This window comes from Neodiprion virginianus, chromosome 1 (genome assembly GCF_021901495.1).
Source record: "Neodiprion virginianus isolate iyNeoVirg1 chromosome 1, iyNeoVirg1.1, whole genome shotgun sequence".
Lineage (NCBI taxonomy): Eukaryota > Metazoa > Arthropoda > Insecta > Hymenoptera > Diprionidae > Neodiprion > Neodiprion virginianus.
In genome coordinates this window covers 2,358,765-2,368,993 of record NC_060877.1, presented here as the reverse complement: position 1 = coordinate 2,368,993, position 10,229 = coordinate 2,358,765, and positions in this window count along the sequence as shown.

Sequence of the window (10,229 nt, the reverse complement as noted above, 5' to 3'; positions counted from 1 at the left end):
GCATCGAAGGTTACAGCCAAAAAACGAAAACCTGAATTTTCGACATTTTTCAGCAGGAGCTTTTTTCTTCGTATCTTCTCTCCCGCTGATCCCACGCTCCTTTTGCTGCGTTTTCTGAGTTCCTTGGGGTCCAATAGGTCGGGAAAGAGTCATACGAATCAATTCGGAGACGAAAAATTTTTTGGTCAAAAAAAAAGGAGGGTTAACCCCTTTGTATTTTTGGCGAAAATTTTCGCGATTTTGAAAAGTGCTAGAATAAATTAATTGTGGCACTATTCCGACGTAATTTTGCGAGAGAAATCGATTGGGCGCAGTCCCAATACGCTGCGATCAACGCATCGAAGGTTACAGCCAGAAAACGAAAACCTGAATTTTCTACATTTTTCAGCAGGTGCTTTTTTCCTCGTATCTTCTCTCCCGTTGATCCCACGCTCCTTTTGCTGCGTTTTCCGAGTTCCTTGGGGTCCAATTGGTCGGGAAAGAGTCATACGAATCAATTCTGAGGCGAAAAATTTTTTGGTCAAAAAAAAAGGAAGGTTAACCCCTTTGTATTTTTGGCGAAAATTTTCGCGATTTTCAAAAGTGCTGGAATAAATTAATTGTGGCACTATTCCGACGTAATTTTGCGAGAGAAATCGATTGGGCGCAGTCCCAATACGCTGCGATCAACGCATCGAAAGTTACAGCCAAAATACAAAAACCTGAATTTTCGATATTTTTCAGCAGGTGTATTTTTCTTCGTATCTTCCCTCCCGCTGATCCCACGCTCTTTTCGCTGCGTTTTCTGAGTTCTGTGGGGTCCAATTGGTCGGAAAAGAGTCGTACGAATCAATTCTGAGACGAAAAATTTTTTGGTCAAAAAAAAAGGAAGGTTAACCCCTTTGTATTTTTGGCGAAAATTTTCGCGATTTTCAAAAGTGCTGGAATAAATTAATCGTGGCGCTATTCCGACGTAATTTTGCGAGAGAAATCGATTGGGCGCAGTCCCAATACGCTGCGATCAACGCATCGAAGGTTACAGCCAAAAAACGAAGACCTGAATTTTCGACATTTTTCAACAGGTGTATTTTTCTTCTCAATTTCTCACCTGTTGATCCCACGCTCTTTTCGCTGCGTTTTCTGAGTTCCTTGGGGTCCAATTGGTCGGGAAAGAGTCATACGAATCAATTCTGAGGCGAAAAATTTTTTGGTCAAAAAAAAAGGAAGGTTAACCCCTTTGTGTTTTTGGCGAATATTTTCGCGATTTTCAAAAGTGCTGGAATAAATTAATTGTGGCACTATTCCGACGTAATTTTGCGAGAGAAATCGATTGGGCGCAGTCCCAATACGCTGCGATCAACGCATCGAAAGTTAGAGCCAAAAAACGAAAACCTGAATTTTCGACATTTTTCAGCAGGTGCTTTTTTCCTCGTATCTCCTCTCCCGTTGATCCCACGCTCCTTTTGTTGCGTTTTCTGAGTTCCTTGGGGTCCAATTGGTCGGGAAAGAGTCATACGAATCAATTCTGAGGCGAAAAATTTTTTGGTCAAAAAAAAAGGAAGGTTAACCCCTTTGTATTTTTGGCGAAAATTTTCGCGATTTTGAAAAGTGCTGGAATCAATTCTTTCAGGCACTATTCCGACGTAATTTTGCGAGAGAAATCGATTGGGCGCAGTCCCAATACGCTGCGATCAACGCATCGAATGTTACAGCCAAAAAACGAAGACCTGAATTTTCGACATTTTTCAACAGGTGTATTTTTCTTCTCAATTTCTCTCCTGTTGATCCCACGCTCTTTTCGCTGCGTTTTCTGAGTTCCTTGGGGTCCAATTGGTCGGGAAAGAGTCATACGAATCAATTCTGAGACGAAAAATTTTTTGGTCAAAAAAAAAAGGAAGGTTAACCCCTTTGTATTTTTGGCGAAAATTTTCGCGATTTTGAAAAGTGCTAGAATAAATTAATTGTGGCACTATTCCGACGTAATTTTGCGAGAGAAATCGATTGGGCGCAGTCCCAATACGCTGCGATCAACGCATCGAAGGTTACAGCCAAAAAACGAAAACCTGAATTTTCGACATTTTTCAGCAGGTGCTTTTTTACTCGTATCTTCTCTCCCGCTGATCCCACGCTCCTTTTGCTGCGTTTTCTGAGTTCCTTGGGGTCCAATTGGTCGGGAAAGAGTCATACGAATCAATTCGGAGACGAAAAATTTTTTGGTCAAAAAAAAAGGAAGGTTAACCCCTTTGTATTTTTGGCGAAAATTTTCGCGATTTTGAAAAGTGCTAGAATAAATTAATTGTGACACTATTCCGACGTAATTTTGCGAGAGAAATCGATTGGGCGCAGTTCCAATACGCTGCGATCAACGCATGGAATGTTACAGCCAAAAAACGAAGACCTGAATTTTCGACATTTTTCAACAGGTGTATTTTTCTTCTCAATTTCTCTCCTGTTGATCCCACGCTCTTTTCGCTGCGTGTTCTGAGTTCCTTGGGGTCCAATTGGTCGGAAAAGAGTCGTACGAATCAATTCTGAGACGAAAAATTTTTTGGTCAAAAAAAAAGGAAGGTTAACCCCTTTGTATTTTTGGCGAAAATTTTCGCGATTTTGAAAAGTGCTGGAATCAATTCTTTCAGGCACTATTCCGACGTAATTTTGCGAGAGAAATCGATTGGGCGCAGTCCCAATACGCTGCGATCAACGCATCGAAGGTTACAGCCAAAAAACGAAAACCTGAATTTTCGACATTTTTCAGCAGGTGCTTTTTTACTCGTATCTTCTCTCCCGCTGATCCCACGCTCCTTTTGCTGCGTTTTCTGAGTTCCTTGGGGTCCAATTGGTCGGGAAAGAGTCATACGAATCAATTCGGAGACGAAAAATTTTTTGGTCAAAAAAAAAGGAAGGTTAACCCCTTTGTATTTTTGGCGAAAATTTTCGCGATTTTGAAAAGTGCTGGAATCAATTCTTTCAGGCACTATTCCGACGTAATTTTGCGAGAGAAATCGATTGGGCGCAGTCCCAATACGCTGCGATCAACGCATCGAATGTTACAGCCAAAAAACGAAGACCTGAATTTTCGACATTTTTCAACAGGTGTATTTTTCCTTTCAATTTCTCTCCTGTTGATCCCACGCTCTATTCGCTGCGTGTTCTGAGTTCCTTGGGGTCCAATTGGTCGGAAAAGAGTCGTACGAATCAATTCTGAGACGAAAAATTTTTTGGTCAAAAAAAAAGGAAGGTTAACCCCTTTGTATTTTTGGCGAAAATTTTCGCGATTTTGAAAAGTGCTAGAATAAATTAATTGTGGCACTATTCCGACGTAATTTTGCGAGAGAAATCGATTGGGCGCAGTCCCAATACGCTGCGATCAACGCATCGAAGGTTACAGCCAAAAAACGAAAACCTGAATTTTCGACATTTTTCAGCAGGTGCTTTTTTCCTCGTATCTTCTCTCCCGCTGATCCCACGCTCCTTTTGCTGCGTTTTCTGAGTTCCTTGAGGTCCAATTGGTCGGGAAAGAGTCATACGAATCAATTCAGAGACGAAAAATTTTTTGGTCAAAAAAAAAGGAGGGTTAACCCCTTTGTATTTTTGGCGAAAATTTTCGCGATTTTGAAAAGTGCTAGAATAAATTAATTGTGGCACTATTCCGACGTAATTTTGCGAGAGAAATCGATTGTGCGCAGTCCCAATACGCTGCGATCAACGCATCGAAAGTTACAGCCAAAAAACAAAAACCTGAATTTTCGATATTTTTCAGCAGGTGTATTTTTCCTCGTATCTTCTCTCCCGCTGATCCCACGCTCCTTTTGCTGCGTTTTCTGAGTTCCTTGGGGTCCAATTGGTCGGGAAAGAGTCATACGAATCAATTCGGAGACGAAAAATTTTTTGGTCAAAAAAAAAGGAAGGTTAACCCCTTTGTATTTTTGGCGAAAATTTTCGCGATTTTGAAAAGTGCTGGAATAAATTAATTGTGGCACTATTCCGACGTAATTTTGCGAGAGAAATCGATTGGGCGCATTCCCAATACGCTGCGATCAACGCATCGAATGTTACAGCCAAAAAACGAAAACCTGAATTTTCTACATTTTTCAGCAGGTGCTTTTTTCCTCGTATTTTCTCTCCCGTTGATCCCACGCTCCTTTTGCTGCGTTTTCTGAGTTCCTTGGGGTCCAATTGGTCGGGAAAGAGTCATACGAATCGATTCTGAGGCGAAAAATTTTTTGGTCAAAAAAAAAGAAAGGTTAACCCCTTTGTATTTTTGGCGAAAATTTTCGCGATTTTCAAAAGTGCTGGAATAAATTAATTGTGGCACTATTCCGACGTAATTGTGCGAGAGAAATCGATTGGGCGCAGTCCGAGCACGCCGCGCGCAATGGGTCAAGAGATTCAGCCGACAAACAAGAAAATCTTGCGGTATTATCAGATGTTGGTCCTTTGCGATTGGATATACCCATTCTTCATTTTCGAGGGTCCGATTAGAGTACAAACTTCGCAAAGACAGCAAGTTTTACCTAACATAGAACGGTTCAGAAGTACCATCCAAAATACAAAGAAAATTTTGACTGGGTCTCGACAAGGTGATAGAGAAAAGTCATAAATTCATGGCTCAAAGTTTCGATTTATTCAGTACGACTTAATTCTAGTACAAGTGTTCCTGTGTCAGTGTGTAGTTATTTAACAGGTTAACAGATAGAGCTGGAGTAAAAGACTGAGGTAAAGAAATAATATCATTGAATATGTGATAAGTAATCTAATTATTGGATGAGAAAATATGTGTGCAATATACACTGTCATGGGCAGACCATGAAAAATATTATATCGGATGATTATAATCATAGTTTGAGTACACAGCTCAAATTTTGGCAGAGGTACGCTAGCGAGAAATGTCTGCACGAACGATGAATGTTGTATAATATTGTATGGTCATTGGTTTAGGTGTCGTGAATATTACAAATACATAAATTTAGTTTAAACAATATTACTTTTGTCTATCCTGAACTCTTGATCGCTTTCTTATCTGGATATCTTTTTCGCACTCTTAAGGATACAATAAATTTAACGATGGTGGCTCAGATCACCTCTAGAAAATAGAATATTTCACTCAAGCAAAAAGTAAGGCTAACCCCTTCGCATTTTTGGCGGAAATTTTCAAGACTTTGAAAAGTGCTGAGATGAATTAATTGTAGCACTATTCCGACGTAATTTTGCGGAAGAAATCGATTGGGCGCAGTCCCAATACGCTGTGATCAACGCATCAAAAGTTGGAGCCAAAAAACGAGAACCTGTGTTTTCGACATGTTTCAGCAGGTGCTTTTTCGCTCGCCATTTCTCTCCTGTTGGTCCTACGCTGTTTTCGTTGCGTTTTCTGAGTTCCTGAGGGTCCAATCGGTCTTGTAAGGGTCATTTGAATCAGATCTGAAACCAAAAATTTTCAGCTCAAAAAATGAAGAAAAAGTAAGGCTAACCCCTTCGCATTTTTGACGAAAAAATTTCGCGATTTTGAAAAGTGCTGGAATCAATTCTTTCAGGCACTATTCCGACGTAATTTTGCGAGAGAAATCGATTGGGCGCAGTCCCAATACGCTGCGATCAACGCATCGAATGTTACAGCCAAAAAACGAAGACCTGAATTTTCGACATTTTTCAACAGGTGTATTTTTCTTCTCAATTTCTCTCCTGTTGATCCCACGCTCTTTTCGCTGCGTTCTCTGAGTTTCTTGGGGTCCAATTGGTCGGAAAAGAGTCGTACGAATCAATTCTAAGACGAAAAATTTTTTGGTCAAAAAAAAAGGAAGGTTAACCCCTTTGTATTTTTGGCGAAAATTTTCGCGATTTTGAAAAGTGCTGGAATCAATTCTTTCAGGCACTATTCCGACGTAATTTTGCGAGAAAAATCGATTGGGCGCAGTCCCAATACGCTGCGATCAACGCATCGAATGTTACAGCCAAAAAACGAAGACCTGAATTTTCGACATTTTTCAACAGGTGTATTTTTCCTTTCAATTTCTCTCCTGTTGATCCGACGCTCTTTTCGCTGCGTGTTCTGAGTTCCTTGGGGTCCAATTGGTCGGAAAAGAGTCGTACGAATCAATTCTGAGACGAAAAATTTTTTAGTCAAAAAAAAAGGAAGGTTAACCCCTTTGTATTTTTGGCGAAAATTTTCGCGATTTTGAAAAGTGCTAGAATAAATTAATTGTGGCACTATTCCGACGTAATTTTGCGAGAGAAATCGATTGGGCGCAGTCCCAATACGCTGCGATCAACGCATCGAAGGTTACAGCCAAAAAACGAAAACCTGAATTTTCGACATTTCTCAGCAGGTGCTTTTTTCCTCGTATCTTCTCTCCCGCTGATCCCACGCTCCTTTTGCTGCGTTTTCTGAGTTCCTTGGGGTCCAATTGGTCGGGAAAGAGTCATACGAATTAATTCGGAGACGAAAAATTTTTTGGTCAAAAAAAAAGGAGGGTTAACCCCTTTGTATTTTTGGCGAAAATTTTCGCGATTTTGAAAAGTGCTGGTATCAATTCTTCCAGGCACTATTCCGACGTAATTTTGCGAGAGAAATCGATTGGGCGCAGTCCCAATACGCTGCGATCAACGCATCGAAAGTTACAGCCAAAAAACAAAAACCTGAATTTTCGATATTTTTCAGCAGGTGTATTTTTCCTCGTATCTTCTCTCCCGTTGATCCCACGCTCTTTTCGCTGCGTTTTCTGAGTTCTGTGGGGTCCAATTGGTCGGAAAAGACTCGTACGAATCAATTCGGAGACGAAAAATTTTTTGGTCAAAAAAAAAGGAAGGTTAACCCCTTTGTATTTTTGGCGAAAATTTTCGCGATTTTGAAAAGTGCTGGAATCAATTCTTTCAGGCACTATTCCGACGTAATTTTGCAAGAGAAATCGATTGGGCGCAGTCCCAATACGCTGCGATCAACGCATCGAAGGTTACAGCCAAAAAACGAAAACCTGAATTTTCGACATTTTTCAGCAGGTGCTTTTTTCCTCGTATCTTCTCTCCCGCTGATCCCACGCACCTTTTGCTGCGTTTTCTGAGTTCCTTGGGGTCCAATTGGTCGGGAAAGAGTCATACGAATCAATTCGAAGACGAAAAATTTTTGGTCAAAAAAAAAGGAGGGTTAACCCCTTTGTATTTTTGGCGAAAATTTTCGCGATTTTGAAAAGTGCTAGAATAAATTAATTGTGGCACTATTCCGACGTAATTTTGCGAGAGAAATCGATTGGGCGCAGTCCCAATACGCTGCGATCAACGCATCGAAGGTTACAGCCAAAAAACGAAAACCTGAATTTTCTACATTTTTCAGCAGGTGCTTTTTTCCTCGTATTTTCTCTCCCGTTGATCCCACGCTCCTTTTGCTGCGTTTTCTGAGTTCCTTGGGGTCCAATTGGTCGGGAAAGAGTCATACGAATCGATTCTGAGGCGAAAAATTTTTTGGTCAAAAAAAAAGAAAGGTTAACCCCTTTGTATTTTTGGCGAAAATTTTCGCGATTTTCAAAAGTGCTGGAATAAATTAATTGTGGCACTATTCCGACGTAATTGTGCGAGAGAAATCGATTGGGCGCAGTCCCAATACGCTGCGATCAACGCATCGAAAGTTACAGCCAAAATACAAAAACCTGAATTTTCGATACTTTTCAGCAGGTGTATTTTTCCTCGTATCTTCCCTCCCGTTGATCCCACGCTCTTTTCGCTGCGTTTTCTGAGTACTGTGGTGTCCAATTGGTCGGAAAAGAGTCGTACGAATCAATTCTGAGACGAAAAATTTTTTGGTCAAAAAAAAAGGAAGGTTAACCCCTTTGTATTTTTGGCGAAAATTTTCGCGATTTTCAAAAGTGCTGGAATAAATTAATCGTGGCGCTATTCCGACGTAATTTCGCGAGAGAAATCGATTGGGCGCAGTCCCAATACGCCGCGACCAACGCATCGAAAGTTACAGCCAAAAAACGAAAACCTGAATTTTCGACATTTTTCAGCAGGTGATTTTTTCCACGTATCTTCTCTCCCGTTGATCCCACGCTCCTTGTGCTGCATTTTCTGAGTTCCTTGGGGTCCAATTGGTCGGGAAAGAGTCATACGAATCAATTCTGAGGCGAAAAATTTTTTGGTCAAAAAAAAAGGAAGGTTAACCCCTTTGTATTTTTGGCGAAAATTTTCGCGATTTTCAAAAGTGCTGGAATGAATTAATTGTGGCACTATTCCGACGTAATTTTGCGAGAGAAATCGATTGGGCGCAGTCCCAATACGCTGCGATCAACGCATCGAAAGTTACATCCAAAAAACGAAAACCTGAATTTTCGACATTTTTCAGCAGGTGTATTTTTCTTCTCAATTTCTTTCCTGTTAATGCCACGCTCTTTTCGCTGCGTGTTCTGAGTTCCTTGGGGTCTAATTGGTCGGGAAAGAGTCGTACGAATCAATTCTGAGACGAAAAATTTTTTGGTCAATAAAAAAGGAAGGTTAACCCCTTTGTATTTTTGGCGAAAATTTTCGCGATTTTGAAAAGTGACGGAATCAATTCTTTCAGGCACTATTCCGACGTAATTTTGCGAGAGAAATCGATTGGGCGCAGTCCCAATACGCTGCGATCAACGCATCGAAGGTTACAGCCAAAAAACGAAAACCTGAATTTTCGACATTTTTCAGCAGGAGCTTTTTTCCTCGTATCTTCTCTCCCGCTGATCCCACGCTCCTTTTGCTGCGTTTTCTGAGTTCCTTGGGGTCCAATTGGTCGGGAAAGAGTCATACGAATCAATTCGGAGACGAAAAATTTTTTGGTCAAAAAAAAAGGAAGGTTAACCCCTTTGTATTTTTGGCGAAAATTTTCGCGATTTTGAAAAGTGCTAGAATAAATTAATTGTGGCACTATTCCGACGTAATTTTGCGAGAGAAATCAATTGGGCGCAGTCCCAATACGCTGCGATCAACGCATCGAATGTTACAGCCAAAAAACGAAGACCTGAATTTTCGACATTTTTCAACAGGTGTATTTTTCTTCTCAATTTCTCTCCTGTTGATCCCACGCTCTTTTCGCTGCGTTCTCTGAGTTTCTTGGGGTCCAATTGGTCGGAAAAGAGTCGTACGAATCAATTCTAAGACGAAAAATTTTTTGGTCAAAAAAAAAGGAAGGTTAACCCCTTTGTATTTTTGGCGAAAATTTTCGCGATTTTGAAAAGTGCTGGAATCAATTCTTTCAGGCACTATTCCGACGTCATTCTGCGAGAGAAATCGATTCGGCGCAGTCCCAATACGCTGCGATCAACGCATCGAAGGTTACAGCCAAAAAACGAAAACCTGAATTTTCGACATTTTTCAGCAGGTGCTTTTTTCCTCGTATCTTCTCTCCCGCTGATCCCACGCTCCTTTTGCTGCGTTTTCTGAGTTCCTTGGGGTCCAATTGGTCGGGAAAGAGTCATACGAATCAATTCGGAGACGAAAAATTTTTTGGTCAAAAAAAAAGGAAGGTTAACCCCTTTGTATTTTTGGCGAAAATTTTCGCGATTTTGAAAAGTGCTGGAATCAATTCTTTCAGGCACTATTCCGACGTAATTTTGCGAGAAAAATCGATTGGGCGCAGTCCCAATACGCTGCGATCAACGCATCGAATGTTACAGCCAAAAAACGAAGACCTGAATTTTCGACATTTTTCAACAGGTGTATTTTTCCTTTCAATTTCTCTCCTGTTGATCCGACGCTCTTTTCGCTGCGTGTTCTGAGTTCCTTGGGGTCCAATTGGTCGGAAAAGAGTCGTACGAATCAATTCTGAGACGAAAAATTTTTTAGTCAAAAAAAAAGGAAGGTTAACCCCTTTGTATTTTTGGCGAAAATTTTCGCGATTTTGAAAAGTGCTAGAATAAATTAATTGTGGCACTATTCCGACGTAATTTTGCGAGAGAAATCGATTGGGCGCAGTCCCAATACGCTGCGATCAACGCATCGAAGGTTACAGCCAAAAAACGAAAACCTGAATTTTCGACATTTCTCAGCAGGTGCTTTTTTCCTCGTATCTTCTCTCCCGCTGATCCCACGCTCCTTTTGCTGCGTTTTCTGAGTTTCTTGGGGTCCAATTGGTCGGGAAAGAGTCATACGAATTAATTCGGAGACGAAAAATTTTTTGGTCAAAAAAAAAGGAGGGTTAACCCCTTTGTATTTTTGGCGAAAATTTTCGCGATTTTGAAAAGTGCTGGTATCAATTCTTCCAGGCACTATTCCGACGTAATTTTGCGAGAGAA